The following is a 22,705-nucleotide window of genomic DNA, read 5'->3' as shown; positions in this document are numbered from 1 at the left end:
ACCAACAGAGAAGGAAGGAAAATAACATTAATGGGGCACTTACTATGTACCTGGGATTTGTCTAACGCTTATGACATACCATTAATGCATATCATTTATATCTCATGACAGTTCTGTGAGAGTATTGTAATCTCAGTATTGTAATCTGTCAGCACAGAGCCCAATGCGAGGCTCGAACTCACCACAAGATCATGACCTGAGCCAAAATCAGGCGCTTCACTGACTGTGAATCAGGCGCACCCCTGTCACATGTAATTTTAAAGGAGCAAAAGTGTCTGGGATTCTTCACTTGTTATTTGTGCCCTTTCATCTACTAGATTCTAAACTTCTACATGATGATGGCAAGGATTTATTTATTAAACAGGATTATATCTTCTGTATCTTTCTTAACAGCATGCGGGTGGGCACTCAGTAAATACTGTTTAGTGCTCCACATTAATCTAGTTGGAGAACATGTTTCAGACCACTTGGATCCTAGGAGAGCTGCTGGGGAAGGTGACTGTTGGTAAGCTTGAGACTGACAAGGGGATCTCAGCCCTTCCCTCAGCCTTGTGCAGGTCCTCACCCTGGGGCTCTGGGCTAGGGAAGACTCTGGCTTTGCTTCTTCACTCTTGCTGGGTGAGAAGAGCTGGATCTGAGAGGCTCCCTTGCAGGTCACAGTCATTCTGGCACATCTAGGAGATTTGCCTGCATCCAAGGCATTGGTTGGGGAAGCTGAGGGTAGCTTGCATTTGTCTAGAGCAGGGTTTCTCCACCTCAGCACTATTGGCTTTTGGGCCAGATAGATAATTTTCTGGTGTGAGGGGCTGTCCTGTATATTGTAGGATGTTTGGCAGTATCTTTGGCCTTGACCTGCTAGATGCCAGGTAGCATCTGCACCCTTAGTTGTGACAATCAAAAATGTCTCCAGATATTGGCAAATGTACCCTGGGGAGCAAAAGCGTTTGAGAACCACTGATCTTGGGCTTTGTTTTTTCACAAAGAAAATTCACCGATGTGATCACATTGTGAATCAGGAAGGAACTTGTTCTTTTATCTATTTTTTTAATGTTGTTTTTTAAAGTTTATTTTTGAGAGAGAGAGAGAGAGCGCGCGAGCTGGGGAGGGGCAGAGAGACACAGAATCTGAAGCAGGCTTCAGGCTTAGAGCTGTCAGCACAGAGCCTGAGGCGGGGCTCAAATCCATGAATCTCGAGATCATGACCTGGGCTGAAGTTGGACACTCAACCAGCTGAGCCACCCAGGCACCCCTCTTACCTATTTTACACAGTTCGTCTAATGGCAGGAAAAGAAATAGAACTCACATCTTCTGACTTCAAGCTTACAGGTCTTTCTCTTTTATATCTCCAAGGGAGATAAGAAAGACCACTAGGAATGAATGACAAAAGGAGAGAGTAAATTGACCCCACCCTGGAGGAGATGTCATTTTTGAGCTGAAGAATGAAAATCCTTATTAAATTACAAGTTTTGACAAAGGGATACCATTAACCACTTTGCTATTTTCAGAACCCGTTTCTTAATTTTATTTGGTGACCTTTCAGTTTGCCCTTTTGAAAGGGAAGACGTTTAGATTTCCTTTCATAAGGAGCTAGTTTTATTTTTGACTGCAGGATTTCCAAAACTTCCAAACCTTTTAAGAGGAGAGGTAAGGTCCTAATAATACTTGTTCACTTCCTCTTGAAGATGCGTCATCGTGATAACATTGTGTGTGCTGCCTTGGCAGTGGTGGTTTCCAGGAAACCCAAAATACAGTACTGCCCTTCAGAACAAAAGTTTGTGCTAATTGTTATTGAGACTAGATTGGAAAACTAGAAGTACTAAAATAAGCATCTGAAAGGCAACCCATTTCTGAGACTCTGTTAATTATTTTGCCTTCTGGGTTTTGAAAAGAGAAAATGTGTGTCTTTTTAAAGTGGGGTGTGAAAGGAAAGAGCCTGAATTTGCTAGGTAGGGGTAAGAGTAGATCTAAACTTAAGATTTTAGTTAAATTCTTCGCCTTGGAAATACAATTCAACTATGACTAGGTACCAGACTTTAACTCACCATATTGAAAGCATGTTGTAATCAGTGATCATTATGATTAGTCAGGGTTTACTTTTCACCACCACTGTTCCAGGAGCTCGACTTTCAAAGGGAGGCAGTGTGCTGAGGCACAGAGCATGGCTCGAAGGTCTGTCACAATCTGGCTTTTCTCTATGTGTGAAAATGCCTTGGCCTTTTCTAGACGGTTGACCTTATGCAAATTAGGTAGCCTCTTTGAGCCTCAGCTTCCTCATTTGTAAAATGAGGTAATAATATCAACTCTTGTATTTTGGTTAATGACATCAGCTTTTGTGAAGACTAAATGAAAAAAATTGTGTAAAAGCTTAGTTCGTGTTCAATTAGTATTTAATGTTGATAATTTTTGATCACATTTTACAAATTACATAATAATATGTGATTGATATTGTTAATTAATACCACATATTAACATCATGTGATGCAAAATGAAAATCATGTGAAAGAATAATTAACATCAGTATTAATGATTAATTATTATTATAATTGATAATTATTTTTAGGTATGCTGAATTGGTTTTGAACAGTTATGAATATTCCTGATCAACAAGGTGGGTTGGTGTTTCAGGGTTTCCATAATTTTCTCCACATTTGGTTTATTTATTTATTTATTTATTTTGTATTTTTATTTTGACAGTTTCATTTTTGAAAGTGCTAGTCTTATTCTTCTATATCCTAAACAAATCCCATGGACGGGGGCAATGTGTAGATATGAAATAAATGTCATTAAAAGATGATGAATAGAATGTGTGCAACACTGGTTACACTTGTTTTGGGAAAGCTATCTGGCTTGCACATGATGATGGCATTTTTGAGGAAGTGCAGAACTAACTTGTAAGTCTGGGATAGTTCAGCAAAATGCTCCTACTAGCTTGCTTTCTCCTTCCCCCTCCCACACTCCCTCCCTCTCTCTCTTTTCTTTCTTCCCTTCTTTCCTTCCTTCCTCTTTTCCTCCCTCCTTCTCCCTCTCTCTCCTTCTCTCTCCCTTTCTTTCTTTCTTTCTTTCTTTCTTTCTTTTTCTTTCCTTCTGTAAAGACAAATGCCTCATGGTGAAAACACATGTTTTCCTTTTGAAATTTCTTAGTAGTAATACAGAATGCTGCTTTCCAGATAATAGGTCCTAGGGTACTGCTTGGCATTGGTCCCAATACTTGCTTGTTGAACTAAACGAGTTGCTCAAATTACATCAAATTTGCTACAGCTGTGAAATTTGATTTTTCACTTGTTTGAAAGGGGAAAAATCCCCCAAAGTTATACTTTAAAAGACAATTTTATTTAACTTTGTTTCATTTTTCTATTGTTTTTGCATTTTATACATTGTTATGATGGCATCAGACTCTATTTTCACTGTGCTTTTTAAAACTGTTATAGCATAAGCATTTTTTGTAGTTTTTTTTAAGCATAGTTTTAGGATGCATAATAGTTCCTTTAGTAAATAGCCTATACTTTATACAACTGTTTACCTGTTATTAGACACTTATGTTGTTTTCCAATATTTTAATTGCTATAAAAATGTTCTGGTGAACATCTTTACATCTAAGGCATTTTTCTTTTTGGTATTTCACAGTCTTTCCTCAAAAATAGCTTTCTGTACATGTAATTACTAAGTCAAAGGGCACAAGACATATTTAATAAATATTAATATTTAATATTAATATTTAATACTAAAGCACATATATTAATGTTTATTTATTTTTGAGAGAGAGAGAGAGAGAGTGTGAGCTGGGGAGGGGCAGGGAGAAAGGGAGACACAGAATCCTGGAGTGGGCTCCAGGCTCTGAGCTGTCAGCACAGGGCCCAATGTGGGACTCAAACTCATGGACTTCAACTCACAAACTGGGAGTGATCATGACCTGAGCTGAAGTCAGACGCTCAATCACCTGAGCCATGCAGGCACCCCTAAGGCACAAAATATTTTAAGTCTCTTCATTCATATAGCCAGATTGGTTTCTGAAAGGTTTTTAACAGCTTTGTATACAAATTCTTGTTTCCTTACCCTTGCCAGAATTGGATATTCCCATTAAAGTTTTTTGATATGTCAAAATATATCTCAATATTTAATATACATATTTTTAGATACTGATGAGGCTGAAATGTGAAAAATATATTTTGTTAGTTATTGAATTTCTCTGTGAATTTTTTTTTCATTTTAATTTAATTTATTATTATTATTTTGAGAGAGAGAGAGCCGAGGAGGGGGGCAGAGGGAGAGAGAGAGAGAGACAGACAGGGAGAGAATCTTAAGGAGGCTCCAAGATCAGTGTGGAACCTGATGAGGGGGCTTGATTCCACAACCCTGGGATCATGACCTGAGCTGAAATCAAGAGTCAGATGCTCAACCAACTGAGCCAGGTGTCCCATCTGTGAATTTTCTATTCTCTTCTGCTTCTCTGAACTTGAGAATGACTGCTTTGCTCTGCCCTACAGTGACCTAACAGCTTTAGGACTGAATTGTTCAGGAAGGAAGGGAAAGGGAGGAGGAAGGGGAATGGCTTTCCATTGTTTTAAAATGAGTAATCAACCTCATATTGATGCTTCTAGTCTTAGTGATTGATACATTTTAGAATGACTCTTTAAACCATTGTAATATGTTTTACATGTCTGATTTGAAAATTGAAATTTATGAAAATCTGTATTTAACAAATAGCCAACCAATTCTCCAACTACCATGTATTGGAGTAATCTTTTTCTTTTCCAGTGATTTGTGATCCTTCATTAAAAAAACTGTGTGTGTTCGGCCCCTGGGTGGCTCAAATAGGTGTCCGACTCTTGGTTTCAGCTCACGTCATGAGGATCTCACAGTTTGTGAGATTGAGCCCAGCTTTGGGCTCTGTTGCTAACAGTGTGAAGCCTGCCCAAGATTCTTTCTCTCTCCCTCTCTCTCTGCCCTTCCTCACTCATTCTCTCTCTCTCTCTCTCTCTCTCTCTCACACACACACACACACACTTTAAAAAGAAAATAAAATCAGTTTTGAAAAAAAGATATGCTTAAATATTTCTTGTATTTTGTTGCTATTATGGATGGAATCCTTTCTTCCATTCTAGTTGCTTACTTTTAAAGATTATATTTTAATTACATATGTAATTATTAACTACATCTCCTAGAAAAAATAAAGTGTTATTCTGCATAAGGCTAAAAAGTCCCCATGATCATCTTTGATCCTAACACCTGCAGCAGAGGTACAGAGTTACCAGATGGCCACACAGGTTCAACCTGGATCATATTTTGGTGTGATGCTATCATACAGATATCGTCCATGGATTTTCCTATGCATTTACATCATATACATGTCCGTGGGGAACATATATAATATCGTTTTGTGTAAACTTGTGTGTAACAAAATATATTATACTGTATCATCCAGTCACTTACTCTTTTTTCTCCATGATTTCTCTTGGAGACTTTTCTATGCCAATACTTAGAAACTACCTCATTCTTTTAAACTGCTTAGCAGATAGGTTGTGATTTACTTTGTCATTTTCCTGTGTGTGGAGGTTAGTTTGCTTCCAAGTTTTGTTATTTTAAAACACCCCAAGGAGCCTTCAGGTACAGCCCTCTTTTGCACAGGTAGAGTGGTTTCTATAGATACATCCTTTGAAGGAGTCTTCCTGGATCACAGAATGTACATTTAAACACATTCATAGATGTGCCAAATTATTCTCCAAAGTAGCCAGTAGTGTATATAAGATTACCCATTTCTTCATACCACTGATAACACTTAAGAATATCAAACAAATCAATTGTGGCTAATCTGGTAGGTGACATAGCAATCATATTGTTGTTTTAATTAGTCTATTTAAAATTTTTGGCTATCAGTGAAAAGTGAACATCTTTACCTGTTTACTGTTTGTATTTCTTCTTCTATGACTTGCCTATTCATATCCTGGACGCGTTTTTCACTTGGTATGTTCATCTTTTCTTTTTTTTTTTTTTAATTTTTAAAAATGTTTTTATTTTTAAGACAGAGAGAGGCAGAGCATGAGTGGGGATGGGGCAGAGAGAGAGGGAAACACAGAATCCAAAGCAGGCTCCAGGCTCTGAGCTGTCAGCACAGAGCCCGACGTGGGGCTCAAACTCACGAACTGTGAGATCATGACCTGAGCCAAAGTCGGACGCTCAACCGACTGAGCCACCTGGGCGCCCCTCACATTTTCTTATTATATTATGGTTCTTATGTACTCTGGATCTTTTGTCTGTAAATTTTTTGTTTATGGTAACTTTTACCATACAGGTTTTAATTTGAATTTAGTCAAGTTTATCTACTTTTTGAATTTTGCTTTTTATATCTTTTTAAAAAGGCCCTCATGACTATAAAGTCCTGAAAATATTCTATTTTTTCTTTTAAAATTTTTACTATTTTGACTTTCATGCTCAGTGCAGAGCTCAACTCAGGTTTGAACTCATGACCATGAGTTCAAGACCGGAGCTGAGATCAAAAGTCAGGCACTTAACTGACTGAGCCACCCAGGTGCCCCTCATGACAACTTGTATGAGGGAGGCATCATTGTCATTTTTTAAAATGTTTGTTTGTTTATTTATTTAAAGAGCAAGAGAGCAAGGGAGAGGCAGAGAGAGAGGAGAGAGAATCCCAAGCAGAAGACATGAATAGATACTTTTCCAAAGACATCCAGATGGCCAACAGATACATGAAAAGATGCTCAACATCACTCATCGTCAGGGAAATACAAATCAAAACTACACTGAGATACCACCTCACACCAGTAAGAATGGCTAAAATGAAAAACTCAGGAAACAACAGATGCTGGCAAGGATGTGGAGAAATGGAAACCCTCCTGCACTGTTGGTGGGAATGCAAACTGGTGCGGCCACTCTGGAAAACAGTGTGGAGGTTCCTCAAAAAATAAAGAATAGAACTATCCTATGACCCAGCAATTGCACTACTGGGAATTTATCCAAAGGATTCAGGAGTGCTGATTCATAGGGGCACATGTATCCCAATGTTTATAGCAGCACTTTCAACAATAGCCAAATTATGGAAAGAGCCTAAATGTCCATCAACTGATGAATGGATAGAGAAGATGTGGTTTATATATACAATGGAATACTACTTGACAATGAGAAAGAATGAAATCCTTCCATTTGTAGCAATGTGGATGGAACTGGAAGGTATTATGCTAAGTGAAATAAGTTAGTCAGAGAGATATCATATGTTTTCACTTGTATGTGTAACTTGAGAAACTTAACAGAAGACCATGGGGGAAGGGAAGGGGAAAAAATAGTTTCAAACAGGGAGGCAAACCATAGAGACTCTTAAATACAGAGACCAAACTGAGGGTTAATGGGGGGGTGGGGAGAGGAGAAAATGGGTTATGGGCATTGAGGAGGGCACTTGTTGAGATGAGCACTGGGTGTTTTATGTAAGTGATGAATCATGAGAATCTACTCCCAAAACCAAAAGCACACTGTATATACTATATGTTAGCCAACTTGACAATAAATTATATTAAAAAAAATTTTTTTAAAGTATTCATGTGTAGGATTGGGGTGCCTAGGTGGCTCAGTTGGTTAAGTATCTGACTCCTGGTTTCAGCTCAGGTCATGATCTCAGTTCATGAGTTCAAGCCCTGTGTTGGGCTCCATTTTGCCAGTGTGGAGCCTGCTTGGGATTCTCTCTCTCCCTCTCTCTCTCTCTGCCCCTCCCCTGCTCATGCTGTCTCTCTCTCTCTCTCTCTCTGTCAAAATAAATAAATTAAAAAAAAAACTTTAAAAAGGTATTCATGTGTAGGATTTAAAGCAATGAAAATAGCTAATGTGTGTTTAATATGAGGCAGATATTGTTCCCTGTGTTTTATGTGTACTCATTTAAGTTTCAGGACTTTTTTTCTCTCTCTTTAAAAAAAAGTTTTTTTAAATGTTTATTTTTGAAGGAGAGGGAGAGAGACAGAGCATGAGCTGGGGTGGGGCAGAGAGAGAGGGAGACACAGAATCTGAAGTGGGCTCCAGGCTCTGAGATGTCAGCAGAGAGCCCAATGCAGGGCTTAAACTCACTGAGATCATGACCTGAGCCGAATTTGGATGCTTAACCAACCTAGCCACCCAGACACCCCTTTTTTTTTCCCTTTTTTAAAGTAGGCTTCATGCTTGGTGCATGAAATCATGACTCCAGGCTTGAACTCATGACTGTGAGATCAAGACCTGAGCTGAGATCAAGAGTCAGGCACTTGACTGAGCCACCCAGGTGCCCTTCATGACAACTTTTATGAAGTAGGCGTCACTGTATGTTTTTAAATGTTTGTTTGTTTGTTTGTTTAGAGAGCAAGAGAGCAGGGGAGAGGCAGAGAGAGAGGAGAGAGAATTTCAAGCAGGATTCACACTTAGTGCAGAGCCTGATGTGGGGCTCTATCTCTCCCATCACGACTGTGAGACCATGACCTGAGCTGAAATTGAGTCAGACACTTAATCACCTGAGCCACCCAGGCACCCCACCATTGTCATTTTTGTTTAAAAACCAAGAAAGCTGAGGAACAGGAAAATTAAGTAAGTTATCCAAATTCACACAGCTAGAATGTGATGGAGGCTGTCTGGGAACTCTCTTCAGTGTGATTTCAGAGGTCATATTAACTATTCCACAGCCTCTCTTTATACTGGGTACTGCTTGAGCAGCCTTGAGAGGTTGAAGGTCCTAGCAATGCAATAACAAAAGATAAATAAAAGGCATAAGGATTAGAAAGGAAGAAGTGGAACTTTTTCTCAGAAAATATAAAATTGCCTTGTCTCAAAAGAACCTACAGATAAACTTGCCATTTATATATTTAAAATGTACAAATTTAGCAAACTTTATGGATACAAAAGTAAATTAAAATTGTATATGCTAGGACATAAAACTTTAGGACATAAAACTTTAAAAATACTATTTGTAGTGACATCAAACAACAAAAGTAACAACAATAACAAATGCCTAGAAATAACATTCTTGATTGAAATTAAATTTTTTTTTTAACGTTTATTTATTTTTGAGCCAGAGAGAGACACAGCATGAACGGGGGAGGGGCAGAGAGAGAGGGAGACACAGAATCGGAAGCAGGCTCCAGGCTCTGAGCCATCAGCCCAGAGCCCGACGCGGGGCTCGAACTTGCGGACCGCAAGATCGTGACCTGAGCTGAAGTCGGACGCTCAACCGACTGAGCCACCCAGGCGCCCCTTGATTGAAATTAAAGAAGGCAATAAATGAAAAAATATACCATGGTCATGAACTAGAGGACTTAATATTGTTAAAATGCAGTTCTTCCCAGATTGATTTACAGATTCAATGCAATTGAAACAGATTTTTTTAGTTAGATTCCATTTATTTATTTATTTATAAATGTTTACTTATTTTTTGAGAGGGAGAGGGACAGAGTGTGAACAGAGGAGGGGCAGAGACAGAGGGAGACACAGAATCGGAAGCAGGCTCCAGGCTCTGAGCCATCAGCACAGAGCCCGACGCAGGGCTCAAACTCACAAACTGCGAGATCATGACCTGAGCTCAAGCCGTATGCTCAACCAACTGAGACACCGAGGTGCCCCTACTAAGATTTGAAATGAATTTTGATAACTTGATTCTCAAACTCATATGGAAATGCAAAAATGCTGAGAAGAGCTAAGACAATCTTGACAAAGACCAAATTTGGGGGACTTTAACTGCTAGGCATCAAGACTTATTAATAAAGCTATAGTAACTAAAATAATAGACAAATTGATATATAGAATAGAATATAGGATCTAGAAACAGACCCTCATGCAGTCATCTGATTTAGGAAGAGTACTACTACAGTGACATGAAGAAATGATGATCTTTTACTTAAATGGTGCAATTGAAAAACCTGGACCCTCTACTTCACATCATGTTCTGCTTATCTGTCACTGCATAATAAACACCCCAAACTGTAGTGGCCTAAAACAACAGTTATTTTATCATAATTCAATTTTGTGTGCCAGGAATTTGGGTAAGGTTTATTTGGGTAATTCTTCTGCTCAGTGTGGTGTTAATATTGGTGGTATTCAGCTGGTGGATGGGATGATCCGGAGGGTCCATGATGACTTTACTCACCTATCTGGCGCCTCAGTGGGTTCTGATGGGTTGGAAATCTAGGCTCAGCTGGGACTATTAATTAAAACATATACTTGTCTTCTCCAGCATGGTGTTCTCAAATAATTGGGCCTATAAGGTGGCAGCCCAAAGCTTCCTGAGTGTTCCAAGAGGCCAAGATTAAAGCTGTAAGGCTTTTTCTAACCAGCCTCAGAAGTCTCAGAATGATATGTATGCCACATTCTATTGGTCATGTAAGTCACTAAGGCTAGCCCAGAATCACAGGGGTGGCATCTAGACTTGGCCTCTCAATGAGAAGTTCAGCAAAGAATTTGGGCCATCTTTATCATTCTAGGTGGATCATAGACCTAAAGGTGAAATATAAAACAAGGCTTTTAGGAGAAAGCATGGGAGAAAAATCTGTATGACCTTAGGAGTAGGGAAAGATTTCTTAACACAGAAAGCATTAGAACTACTCAATCAATAAGACAGATAATTCCATACAATGTTGGTTAAAGGTGACTTAAACAGGATATATAAATGGCCATAAGAATATGAAAATGTGCTCAACATCACTAGTTATTGGGTAAATGCAAATTAAAACCACAAATCCACCCACCAGAATGGCTAATACTAAAAGGATTGACAATTCCAAGTGTTAACAAGGATGTGAGGCAATTAGAATTCTTACACACTGCTGACAGAATTGTAAACTGATACATCCACTTACAAAAAATGAACATATGCATATCTCGTGACCTAGAAAATCCACTCTCAGAGGTATACTCATCAATAATAAATGCATATGCTCACCAAGAAAATGTAACAATGTTCACAGTATATGACCTTTATTAAAAAAATTGGGAAACAACCCAGATGTCCATCGACAGTAGAATTATAAATTAATTGTGGTATATTAATGCAATTTTTGTTATAATACTAATAAAAATAGAACAAATTATAGCTACCATATGACAAGGTAGATGAACATTATAGATTTAATGGTGAGCAAACGAAGCCAAGAACAAAAAAGCACATACTGTAAGATTCCATTATGGGGAGCTCAATAAAGGCAAAATTAATCATGGTGACAAATCAGAATAATGATTCCATCTGGGGTATATTGACTGGGAGGGAATCATCTGAGGTGGTGCAATTATCCTGTGTTATGATCTGTTGGGGAACACTCATACGTTGAGCTCTGCATATAAAGTTTGTGCCCTTTTCTCTACATACATCAATAAAAAAGTTAAAAATTTTCAAGTAAAAGCTTAACTGAAAAAGGCATGTACTATGCAAATGCTCTAAGACACAGGATGTTTCCAGTCTGTCTACATACCCGTTCATAACTGCTATGGTCTGAATATATGGTCCCTCCAAAACTCATATGTTGAAAACCTAATACTCCAGGTAATGGTATTAGGAGACAGGGTCTTTGGGAGGTGATTAGGTGGCAAGGACAGATCTCTCATAAAGGAGATTAGTTCCCTTATAAAAGTGGCCCCAGAAAGCTAGCTTGTCTTTCCACCATGCGAGCTTACTAGAGAATTCTGTGATCCAGAAGAGGACACTCATCTTTGCACCATGATCTTGGACTTTCAGCCTCCAGAACTGTGAGCAATAAATTTCTGTCATTTATAAGGCATCCAGTCTGTGGTATTTTGTTACGCCAGCCTGAATCGACCAAGACAATAATCATACCTGGAGAGGCCCATTAAAAGATTGGATTCACAATATGAAATTTAAGAAATTTTATATGTTTAGAAATACTTTAATGAGTAAATGTAACAACAATAAAGATCATTCGCAAGTTTGCTATAAACTCCCAATCTCCCTCTCTGAAAGTCTGAGAGGAACGATCTTCAGTGTGGTTAGGGAGAGAGCCTCCAGCCTGGTCTGATCTAGTGTATGGTCCTGTTTTCTTTGCCCGATTTGGATTTGGATTCTGCTCATTCCTTTCTTCCTGTCATGTTTTTAATGTTCCCTACCGTCGATGTTAGGAACATGTGATTCCTTGCTAGACCCATCTCCATTCTCTGTTTAGAAATGTGGCTCCTTCCACCAAGCCCCGCACAATGCACCTGTTTGCATGATATGTCAACCTGGAAGTATCTGTGTTCTAGTACTGCTCCCCAAATCTTTCCAAGCTGGGCCCTCTGAATTCACTCCTTCACCTAACAAAGCCAGTGTGTTTATTCACCGTGAGCAGGGCTCTTAAAACAATTTTGGAAGCCCTATGTCATTTCAGATTTATTAAAATGTTTTCATAGCCATATAACATTTTTTTTGCTATAAATTTTTTTTGAAAGGATTTTTTTTGCTTTCTAAATAACTTAGCTGCAAGTAAGTTCCTTAAAATACCACAGGGTGTGATTTCTTGCCAATATTGGGAAGTGATAAAATGTAACTTAAAAGTAGATTTCAAATATAATGACTTTTTAAAGTATTTTATTTATTTAATTTACTTTTGAGAGAGAGAGAGAGATAATGGGGGAGAAGAGCAGAGTGGGAGAGAGAGAATCTCAAGCAGGCTCCGCGCTCAGTGCAGAGCCTGATATGGGGCTTGATCTCATGACAGTGAGATCATGACCTGAGCTGAAATTAAGAGTTGGACACTCAACCAACTGAGCCACTCAGGTGCCCCTCAAATATAATGATTTTAAAATCAACACTAAATTTGGGGCACCTGGGTGGCTCAATCAGCTGAGTGTCCAACTCTTGATTTTGGCTCAGGGCACGATCCCAGGGTCATGGGATTGAGCCATGTGTCAGGCTATGTGCTGAGCATACAGCCTGTTTAGGATTCTCTTTCTCTGTCCCTATGCCCCTCTCCACCTCTCTCTGTATCTCTAAAAAAAATTTTTTTAATCAACACTAAATTTAATAATTAGTAAAATAATTTAACTTATAATTAATCATTAATTTGATAATCAATGCTTTATATTTTTATTAAAAATTTTTTGGGGCGCCTGGGTGGCTCAGTCGGTTAAGCGGCCGACTTAGGCTCAGGTCATGATCTCGCGGTCCGTGAGTTCGAGCCCCGCGTCAGGCTCTGTGCTCACAGCCCAGAGCCTGGAGCCTGTTTCCGATTCTGTGTCTCCCTCTCTCTGACCCTCCCCCGTTCATGCTCTGTCTCTCTGTCTCAAAAATAAATAAACATTAAAAAAAAAAATTAAAAAAAATTTTTTTTAGTTGACACACAATGTTACATTAGTTTCATGTGTACAACATAGTGATTATGTTGTACATTATGCTGTGCTTACTACAAGTATAGCTATCATGTCACCATACAATGCTATTACAATATCATTGACTATATTCCCTATGCTGTATTTTTATTCCTGTGATTTATTCATTCCATAACTGGAAGCCTTTATCTCCCACTCCCCTTCACCCATTTTGCCCATTCCCCAACACCCCCTTCCCTCTGACAACCATCAGTTTGTTCTCTGTATTTTTAGGTCTGATTCTGCATTTTGTTTTTTAGACTCTGAATATGGGGAAAGTCATATGGTATTTGTATTTCTCAATCTGACTTACTTCAATTAGCATTATACCTTCTAGGCCCATTGGTGGTGTCCTGAATGGCAAGATCTCATCCTTTTTCATGGCTGCATGATGTTCCTGTGTGTGTGCATGTGTGTGTGTGTGTATGTGTGTGTGTGTGTGCGTGTGTATCACATATTCTTTACCCATTCATCTATTTTTAATTTTTTTTTAATGTTTATTTATTTTTGAGAGAGAGAGAGAGAGTGTGAGTGGAGGAGGGGCAGAGAAAGAGGGAGACACAGAATCCAAAGCAGGCTCCAGGCTCTGAGCTGTCAGCACAGAGCCCGATGTGGGGCTCAAACTCATGAATTGTGAGATCATGACCTGAGCCAAAGTCGGATGCTCAACTGACTGACCCACCCAGGTGCCCCTTTACCCATTCATCTATTGATAGACACTTAGAGTGCTTACATATCTTGGCTATTGTAAATAATGCTGCTATAAATATAGGGGTGCAAATGTTTTTTCAAATTAGTGTTTTCATTTTCTTTGGGTACATACCCAGTACTGGAATTACTGGATCAAAAGGTATTTCTTTTTTTAATATTTTGAGGAGACTCCATACTGTTTTCCACAGTGGCTGCACCAACAGTTCATGAGGGTTGCCTTTCCCCCACATCCTTGCCAAAACTTGTTATTTCTTATCTTTTTTATTTTAGCCATTCTGACAGTTGTGATATCTCATTGTAGTTTTGACTTGTATTTCCCTGACAATGAATGACATTGAGCATCTTTTCATGTGTCTGTTGAGCATCTGCACATCTTCTATGGAAAAATGTCTCTTCGGGTCCTCTGCCCATTTTTAAATCAGATTATTTCTTCTTTTTTTTTTAATTTTTTTTAATGTTTATTTTTGAGAGAGAGAGAGACAGACAGAGCGCGAGCAGAGGAGGTGCAGAGAGAGAGGGAGACACAGAATCTGAAGCAGGCTCCATGCTCTGAGCTGTCAGCACAGAGCCCGACGCGTGGCTCAAACTCACAGACTGTGAGATCATGACCTGAGCTGAAGTCGGACGCTCAACCGACTGAGCCACCCAGGCACCCCTAGATCAGATTATAAAAGAAGCCTGATTGTGTAGTTTCCATGCAAGTTCTCTTTCTGTGTATCTGTTCTCTTCTGTAATTGGTCTGCTCTTAGTTGTGCCAGTAGGAGGAGGGTTTCAGAATTTGTTTTCACTGAAAGAATCATTTCCTAATTAGAGTCAAAGCAGCAAAGGAAGCCTCCATTGAGTTGAGACACAAACGCCCGTGTTGGTTAAAGCATTAAACATACTCTCTCCTTGTCACTAGCCCTGCATAAGAATCAGGATAGAGATGTCACTGTACAATTTAACCATTTTGTGATGGATATAATGTCATGAATATCAGGTTTTTAAAAATATTTTTATTTATATTTGAGAGAAAGAGACAGCACGAGTGGGGGTGGGGGCAGAGAGAAAGGGAGACAAAGAATCCGAAGCAGGCTCCAGGCAGCACAGAGCCCAAAGCGGGGCTCGAACTCCTGAACCATGAGATCATGACCTGAGCCGAAGTTGGACGCTTAACCGACTGAGCCACCCAGGTGCCCCATGAGTATCAGTTTATGGTGAATATCATATCTCAAAAGTGGTCCATGGACTGGGGCTGGGCCACCACTATCAGTAGCCAACAAATAGATAAGAACAGAAAATGAGAGTATTTAGAACATTATAAGGGCAATTTGAGAGAGTAATTTTATTCTGTGGAAAGTAATAATAAGAAGTTGGGCTGTTTTTTAAGTTATTTTGTTTAGTAACTTATTTTTATTATATTTTTCAAAGGTATTAGATCATGATGGGCTAGGGAAAAAAGGTCCTTTGCCATAGATGGTATGAGAAACACTGATGTACACCACACTTAAATATAGTTAAGTTCTTGACACACACTTATTTCAACAAATAAATTAATCATCATGTGGTTTTGGCCATAAACGATAAGTTTCCTTCTAAATATTGAATTTCTCATTTGAAAAAGCCCTCTGTTCTGAAACGTCTCATGTTATGTGTGGTAATGAAGAAATTCCTCTGAGTGCAAAGATTTTTAGAGAAAACTGATACAATCTTGATAAGCTATTCAGTGACAAACTATATGTTTAAGTAGAAGTACCTTCTTGCCCTTGCCCTTGAAAATTGCCAAAGAATCAGTGTGAACGCCAAAAGCAGATTCTCTTTCATCATGAGCCTGTACAATGTACAGTACACTTGGGTGATACATACATATATATATATATATATATATACACACATTTTTTTGCCTTCACAGATGTGAATATGATTTCATGGAGTTTTCCAAATCCTTAGTAATCTTTTCCTAAAGCAATAGACTGTGGTTAAATGCAAATAGGTGAATAACTCTGCCATGATATTTTTTATCTGATATTCTTTTTTTCTTGATGACAAGACTTTTTACATTTAAAGTTTACATTTGGGGCGCCTGGGTGGCTCAGTCGGTTAAGCGTCCGACTTCGGCTCAGGTCATGATCTCATGGTCTGTGAGTTCGAGCCCTGCGTCGGGCTCTGTGCTGACAGCTCAGAGTCTGAGTCTGCTTTGGATTCTGTGTCTCCCTCTCTCTCTTACCCTCCCCCGTTCATACTCTGTCTCTCTCTGTCTCAAAAATAAATAAAAATAAATAAAGTTTACATTTAAAGGTGATTAGACTTTTTAAAAAAAATTTTTTTTTAATGTTTATTTATTTTTGAGACAGAGAGAGACAGAGCATGAATGGGGGAGGGGCAGAGAGAGAGGGAGACACAGAATCGGAAGCAGGCTCCAGGCTCTGAGCCATCAGCCCAGAGCCCGACGCGGGGCTCGAACTTGCGGACCGCGAGATCGTGACCTGAGCTGAAGTCGGACGCTCAACTGACTGAGCCACCCAGGCGCCCCTAAAGGTGATTAGACTTTTATGCTATAAGAAATATGAATGGAACATTTAATTTATTAAAGCAACTTTTATGGGGATTGAGATAGAGAGGGATTGAAATGCCACATTAATTTTTAAAATCTTTTTACCATTTATTTCCATGCATGTGACTACAGTATATTGAATTTTCAAATATGCTAATTGACCCATTTCAGCAAGTACCCAGGCTGGCCAGAGGTTTTGTTTATCTAAATATTCACGGTTTTAAATAACAACTGAAAGGCACAGAGATGACTTAATCATATATAAAAGATGGAAAACAAGATCATCAACCTCTAACGACCTTGTTTTTGTTCTCATCCCTCATCTTTCATGATCTTTCTCCATTGTTAGATACTGTTGACCACTTCTGTCGGCACTGGGTTGATTCAATCTGCTACCTGCTTCTCCTCATCACCACCTGCCCCGCTCCGTTCTCCTGTCACTTAAGTGTGGGCGTAGCTCATGTCTGGTGCTCAGCCTTCTTCTTGATTGTACCTCACGTGGGAGAGTGTGGCTTTGACTATCAGATGAATGGCTCCTAGAAGGGAATGATGTCTTTCAGCTCTCTCTCTTCCATGTTTCTGTCTACAAATTCAGCATTACAGCATGGCACATGGAATACTGAAATGTTCCCAGTGATCAAATATTAAATAATTCAGCTAATGATTTTCTTCTTTCAATAGTGACAGAGTCTCTATTTTTTGCTTCCCAGACTCTTTGTAGCTAACTTGAAACAAAGCAGAAATGACAGAGGGGAAAAAAAACCACAATTGCTCTTGTTAAAATTAAAATTAAAACTGCCAGTTATTTTAACAGCAAAAGATGGGTTTATTCAGGAATGAAAGAGAATTGCAATCTGGGACAAACAGGCTGTCATAAAACTGTAGGCAAGTCTGGCGGACAAAGGAGAGGTATGCTTTTTTAAGAAGAAAGGGGGCATGTTGAGAAGGCTGTTATGAACTAAAAGTCCATTGCTGTAAACTAAGAGTTTGAAGTGTGGTGGCTTCTCATTGACTGAGCTGTTGTAGGGGTGGGGAGATGGGGGTGGGTGGTGGAGTAGGGAATGAGGAAAGTATCTCTTCTTCTGGCTGGAATAGTAGAGTTGTATCCATGTACAAGGTCAAGTCTGGGCAAGGTCAAACCTGGCTCTTCCTGTTGGGTCTGTAATTGACTATAATTGTAGTTCATGAGAGCTCCCCCTGCTGAAACTTCCTGACTCCATTTTAATGAGGTTTCCTACTACTAATTTTCACTTTCTCAAGGAGCTTAAATTCCAGTAGTGCATGCACAGAATGAAATAAGTTCCATATCAGAAGTATGCACAATGGACGTTGCTGTGGGAACACAGAGTAGAATGTTGGATACAATCAAATGGTGGGCATTAAGGCTGAGGAAAGTGTAGGTGGGGGCAATAGCATATACAGCCTAATGGAGACTTAGCAAGTGTTCTTTTGGTTCAATAGGCTGAGAAATGAATCAAAATTAAGAGCTCAAGAATGGGAAGAAGGATGTAAAGCAAAAATCAGTAAGCAGACAGGCCAGTAAATTTTAGAGTTGTTACTAAGATTATAACATAATGAAAATGTAAACAATATTTCTTAGAAGATAAGATATATAAAGTAAGAAAAAACAGAATAATTGTTTGGATCAGAGAGCTCAGTTAAAACTAGTAAGATAGGTAGGGGAGAGGTTGTCGTATTTCACACGTGGAAATCATGATTGATTTTTATACAGAAATATGGGTTCAGATGTATTTATTATGATAACTATTATGTCAAGATGACAATAGTATAAATAGGGCATATGACCAGTAAGTTCTAGAAAACAAGAAAAAGCTAATACAAGTCAATGCAGCAAGATAGGATTATAAAGAAGGGAAATAGCAAGAAGTATAAAAATAGAAATACAAGATGATATACTAAGCACATTGCTTAGAATAATTAATATGAGTGCTCCAAATGTCCCTATTATAAGACTAAGACTCCTAGGCTTGCCTTCAAATGCAAAATCCAAATATTGCTATTTACATACTACAGATACACTTAAACCTGAATGACCAGATAGTTCAGAATAAGGACATTTAGCTTCCACGCTAAAAAGTGTGTGTAATATGTGAAGAGAAAAGATATGCTTTCTGTGATTAATGAAAATTGACAAGTTTTCAAGAGAAGTATTGATAGTCTATAAAAATGTGCTGAATTCTAGGAGAGATTATCTAAAGGGAGTATGGTCTTTTAAAAGAAAGAAAAACCCAGAGAAGATCAAAAGTGAGATAACTTCTTGAAAATCAGATCAGTCTCGTACCTTCTTAGAAAACTTAAGATCTATGAGAGAGATGCTAAAATATGCTGTCCCAATGAACGTGTTACTGCTTCAGAGACACAAAATTAGAGGTATTTTTGCATGAGATCTGATGTTCCAAAGTGATTCTGAAGTAAAGTGGGCATGGTACACACATAGTTGAAAATAAAACTCAATTTTCCGATGAATGAGTGAGTTGCTAATAACTAAAAATGTTAAAAGGTTTTATCTTGTGTTCCTAATGAATTCTTTACTGTCTTTGAATTTTCTATTAACATGCTAAGTATTCAAAATATCTGTATTTAGGAAATCACATAAAATTGAAGTCAATGGCTCTCTCCTCCGCCCATCAAAGATGCCAAAAGGAAAGAAGGCTAAGGGGAAGAAGGTGGCCCTGGCCCCTGCTGTTGTGAAGAAGCAGGAGGCCAAGAAGGTGGTCAATCCCCTGTTTGAGAAAAGGCCCAAGAATTTTGGCATTAGACAGGACATCCAGCCCAAAAGGGACCTTACCTGCTCTGTCAAATGGCCCCACTACCTCCGGCTGCAGTGGCAAAGGGCTATTCTCTATCAGTGTCTGCCTCCCAGATTAACAAATTCACCCAGTTCTTGGACCACCAAACATCTCTCAGCTGCTTAAGCTGGCCCACAGGAAGAGACCAGAGAAAAAGGAAGAGAAGAAGCAGAGATCGTTGGCCTGGGCTGAGAAGAAAGCTGCCAGCAAAGGGGATGTCCCCACTAAGAGGCCTCCTGCCCTTCAAGCTGTGGTTAACGCTGTCACCACCTTGATGGAAAACAAGAAGGCTCAGCTGGTGGTGATTGCATATGGTGTGGATCCCATTGAGCTGGCTGTCTTCCTGCTTGCCCTGTGTCGTAATATGGGGGTTCCCTGTGGCATCATACAGGGGAAGACTAGGCTGGGGCATCTGGTTCACTGGAAGACCTGCACCACTGTCACCTTCACACAAATTAACTCAGAAGACAAAAGGGTTCTGGCTAAGCTGGTGGAAGCCAGCAGGGCCAGTGACAATGACAGATATGATGAGATAGCCTGTCACTGGGGAGGCAACATCAGGGTCCAAAGTCAGTAGCTCGCATTGCCAAGTCGGAGAAGGCAAAGGCTAAAGGTCACCAAACTGGGCTAAGTGGACGCTGTTGAGTTTTCTGCACATAAAAGTCATAAAAAGTTGTCTTTCGGCCAATGTCAAAAAAATTGAAGGCAAATGATAAACCAGAAGGAAAAACAAAACCTGTATAATGGACAGCAAACGGACACCGCTAAAGTATTCAGCTCTCTCATGTAGAGGGATCCACTTTCTCTTCTTCACAGAATCCCTGCACGGGCCATCAAAGTAGAATTTTCAACCATGTGGTAGAAAAGGAAGAGAATTTCCACCCTAAAATCTGTCCTACTCAAAGCTTCAGTGAGATTGAGATTAAGAGAAGGAATTGATCATGAAGGGGTACCACTTACACAGGCTGACTCTGTGCTGGTGATTGGGGGCTGAAACTCATGGTTCATAAGTACCAGCCTGTGTCAGGCTCTGTGCTGACAGCTCAGAGCCTGGAACCTGCTTTGGATTCTGTGTCTCCTCTCTCTGCCCCTCCCCCACTCACACTCTGTCTATCTTTGTCTCTCAAAAATAAACATTAAAAAAAAAAAAAGGAATTTCTTTCTTTATTATTATTATTTTTTTAATTCCTGAGCTAACTTTCAGGACTTGTGCCTTGGAAGAAAGCTAGGCTTACCTGGAGTATATCTCACCTGGAGGAAAGTGTTAATTCCAGCTAAGATGTTGTCGAGTCTTCAAGCCCTGTGCCTGAGGGTCTAGATCCCCCCCTAGGAAGGGGAACTATCTACAAAGCTCATCTTTGTAATTTTGCTGGGGGCCTTGTGAGGATGTGTATTTCAGCCCTTTCTGGGTTCTTTTCTCTTTTAGATCTGCCTACCCCAGAGCCCCGCATGTATTTTAGGGTCCTTTTCTCCTAGGGGAGACATTGTCCCCTGAATTAAGAGGCCTATGGTTTATGCACAGAACTGGGCGGGGGGGGGGGGGGGGGACCCGTGTGAAGTCTGATTAATTCAGGAGTGAGATACTAGCAGGCATTAGCATTTGGCCTCTAAATTCCCCCAATTATCTTTGTCAGTATGAAAGCTGATAATTTGATTTGATTTCTGTATTTGGAGTCTTTATCTGCCATTTCCTCATGATTAGATTTAGGTTATGCAGTCTTAGGAGACATAACCACATTGTTGAGGTTTTGTCCTCAATACCTCAAAAGTATATAATTTGACCTAGCATAAAGTAAATAGTTACTATATCTCACCTTACTCATATTTTTTATGACAAAGAATTTCTCAACTTTTTTTTTTGAAAAAGTAGTCCAGGAATTGATTTAATAAACAAAATTTGATTTACTTAGCATTTTATGTGTGAGTGTGTTTGTCTCAAAGTTGACGATGAAATGTAAAACAGAAGTCAGGTTGCTCAAGACTGACCATTCCAAGTGGCAAGTAATAAGATGGTGTCCTCAGACCCAGTGAGGATGCTTCATGGAGACATCTGGAGGGTTTTCGTGTGTTCCTTCAAGTCGGAGGGATGCAGGGACTAGCAGCTGACCCACAACCACAGAGTCTAAAGGTGAGCGTCACTGGCCTGAGCTCCACTGACTTGTAGCAGAACAAGGGAAGGTGGCCCTCCTGGAATCCACCACAACTTCTAGCCGCTGGTGTGACAAGGGATGCTTGAACTCCCCATGAACCCGTGAGGCCCCACAGGAGGGAATCCTACTGGGTTGTTCCGAATGGGACTCCACACAAAGGGACTGACCCAATGGAGGGGTGGGCTATAAGAAACCAGTGGCTAAAGAGGAAGTTGTAAGTGGCCAGCTGGAGGACGCATGGTGTACGTCAAAGGAACCGTAGGCGAGAGATTTCCAGTGATGGAAGTTGTCTCTGAAAAAGCCACAAAACCACTCCAAGAAAGAAAGAATTGACATTTAGAACATCCCTCACAGAGAGGTTATCTCTGCCAGAGTATAACTAGCTGTACTGTAACTGTACTTTTATTTACCCTGACTTCTTTTCACTCACTTTATTCCAATCCCTGAGAGGTCCCAAGGCCTCAGCTAGGGAGTGAAGGAGACGGTAGAATAAGAGGTAGATACGAATCTAAGCACCCCCCTTTTGTTTTTCATTACCAGCTTCCAAGCCTGCAGTAGGCCAGAGCCCCCAGAAGGAAGAAGTTTTAAATTTGATGAGAATAGAATTTTGGTTACTATGCTTAAATAGATTTTTTTAATAGTAGAAGAAGAGATACTATGTTTCATTGACTCTAAGATGCTATTGATGATAAGATGCTCCATTATTTCATATACAACTAAGAAAGGAAAAAAAACAACCCCTCCAATTGTGATTATACGATGACATTAAGACTCAGAGAGGAGATGTTAAAATGGAAAGGTATGCTCATTTTAGGCCAGATAAAATATAGTAGCATTTTACTGTTTGAGAGTGATTGGAAAAACTATGAGGTCTGCTTGAGATTTCATTTAGGGGAGGGTAAATGAATTAATTATGCAGGATTCAAAGGGGGACAGTGGTGATAAAAAGTAAAGTTTATTCCTGCCTGTACCCTACAGTGTCCGACTGGCTCAATAACCTGGTTTAAGAATGTAATTTCTCAATCTAATTTCTAGCACACAAACACACATGAGCTAAAGTTGTCTTTCACAGAAGCCTGAACAGAAAAGAGTATCCAGGTACTTGAAGGCTTGTTTTAAGGTTCACATTCTCCAAATGAAATATGTCTAATCCTGCTCCAGAAGAGAAGAACACACTCCCTGAACAC

The 22,705-nt window shown here is 39.5% G+C and overlaps 1 pseudogene; it reads left to right on the top strand.

Moving 5' to 3' along the window:
• LOC125925162 (60S ribosomal protein L7a-like) overlaps positions 1 to 20,491 on the top strand; it is a 94,122-nt pseudogene extending 73,631 nt beyond the window's left edge.
• The last annotated feature ends 2,214 nt before the right edge of the window (positions 20,492 to 22,705 follow it).

This window comes from Panthera uncia, chromosome F1 (genome assembly GCF_023721935.1).
Source record: "Panthera uncia isolate 11264 chromosome F1, Puncia_PCG_1.0, whole genome shotgun sequence".
NCBI classification, from domain to species: domain Eukaryota; kingdom Metazoa; phylum Chordata; class Mammalia; order Carnivora; family Felidae; genus Panthera; species Panthera uncia.
This window is presented reverse-complemented; position numbering and strand designations above follow the sequence as displayed.